The sequence below is a fragment of the Octopus sinensis genome, linkage group LG8, assembly GCF_006345805.1.
Source record: "Octopus sinensis linkage group LG8, ASM634580v1, whole genome shotgun sequence".
Taxonomy (NCBI): Eukaryota; Metazoa; Mollusca; class Cephalopoda; order Octopoda; family Octopodidae; genus Octopus; species Octopus sinensis.
Window position 1 is genome coordinate 42,334,472 of NC_043004.1, and position 2,401 is coordinate 42,336,872.

Sequence of the window (2,401 nt, forward strand, 5' to 3'; positions counted from 1 at the left end):
ACGAATATACATTCATACAAATGTATAAGATCACATTTATAGAATTTGCAATAACTTGTACTTGCAACAATATATCATACTATTTTTCTTATACTACTGTGTAACATATTTATCTATATCCAAGATTCTGTGGCCCAAAGGAATACATATTTCACACAGATATCAAGATAATGGACACATCATATTTTTAAATTCTGTCACATTTTTCTCGATGCTAGAATAAACTGACAGGTGACATTGATGCTAAATATATAACTCGTTTGCCCGAGGTAGAAAATAGAGATGGCAGAGCAATATATTGTATATAGAAGATTTATTTATTTAAAGAAAACAATTATGGAATTCATTAGCTAAAATATAAATGCTTGAAACCGAAAGAGATATTTGGTTTTAATTTAGGTCAGTATCTTGAAAGAATGTGATAATGTTGTAAACACCGAGACAACGGCGGTTAATTTGTTATGCAATATTTTAGAAGGATAATAATTTTCACGGTCAAAGAACAAGAGTGCCAGTCAAAAGCTGGAAACGATTGCGGTAGACTACATCCAAACTAGAAAATTAATTGAGATCGGGCGATTATGCAGAAGCACTAGATACCATGTTTTTTGTTTGTTTGTTTCGGAAAAAGAAACAGAGAGTAGTGAATGGCAGAATAGTAAAGTATCTACTGAAGCGATTTGTATTATTTTAGATTCCTCAATAGCTACGAGGTTGCAGAATCGTTAATACATTGAAATAATGCATACCGGGATTTCCTTCACTTCTTTACATCCAAAGTTCAAATCCCACCGATGTCGACTTAGCATTCCATCCTTTCGGGTTTGATAGATAAATTAAGTACCAACTGAGCGCTGGTGTCTATGTAATCATCTGATCCACTTCCCATCAAAAATTTGCTAGGTTTGTGCTAAAAGTAAAAAAGGACTACTTTTTCTTTGTGTATTTTTGTTATATCGTTTGTTTAAATAATCGCATCCACATTATTGTACCTTAACTGTCGTATTTATCAACATCCTGTGAATATATATGTTAAATGTCGGCTGACGTATCTGAATTTTGAAAAATATCAGCATAAGTATTAGAAGGTTGTGAGGAATTAATATCTCTGCAAATGTGATGTAAGAACAACACCCGTGTATTCGTCAGGGATATGACACGATACGGTGATGCTCTAATTAGTTTTTATGAACTTATATCCATCCGATAGATTTGTAATGTTCCACTTCCAAATGTACTTATTCCTAGATAAACTGCTCAGTATCTTTCTTTTTCTTTTTAGATCTCTAACACGGATATAACTCCATTTTCTTTTTCGGAATTAGTTGACTGCAAAACCTATCAAAATTATGTTCTTCAACCCCAATTAGCTAACTGCATAACCTCTCAACATGATGTTCTGCAACCCTACGGTCATCACCGCTTATTTTGTGCGTTCTTTTTTAGAAATGCAACACGTTGGAAACCCCTTAACCATTCCAGTTTACCAAAGTAATATATCATGCCGCGTAATTTGAAACTGAACAGCAATCTACTATGGCCTGTAATCGTTCTAACGACTACATCTTCTTCATTGATCAATCTACGAAATATAAATCATATTTCATCTGTTTGAATGTCTTCCTTTCACTGTAATTGAGAAGTAATTTTGATAATTAAGACAATTTGGGACTGTTCAACCAGTCATTCTATTCGAGGTCTGATGCTTTCCAATGCTTATACCGCTGAATACCCTCATATCTCTCAGTCGACTGGAAGCTTGTAAGGGCCTGTACAACAAAAGCGACGCTGCAACTGAAGATTACTTTTAAAAATATTTAATTAATGTAGTTTTTGACCTTAGAAATAGTAACGATGAGTACCCAGTAAATCAGTAACACGACTGGAAAAAATTAATATTTATTCACCCAAATAAAACTCCTTGTATAGATATGCAGCCACATGTAATTTAATCGACACGGATTATGTATAATGTCAAACGGACACGACTATTTATATCAGTAATATTTAGACACTGAATTCTTTCCTTCCAAGTTTTGTTTCTGCTGGTGTGCATAAATTCGAAGTAGCAATCTTCAGAGAATTCAGTTCGAGATGTTAAAACAACATACAATATGAAGGCATGTTATGTGATGCGTGAAGTTTCAGATTTTATATCTGTTCACCCATCACCAAGAAAAGAGTGAGAAAGTAAGAATTTGACGATGTAGCCCAAATAGATATATTATATGCATATTTCTGTTCTATATTAATGGAACGCGTGTAAATGTTTTACATTTCTCTGTTGTAAAACAAATTGTACCGTTTTTGTATTTCTTAACGGGTTGGCTCAGACTAAAATGAGACCAGTCGAGTTAACCGTATAATGTAAGTGCATGTTACACATTCAATGATTTTAAAG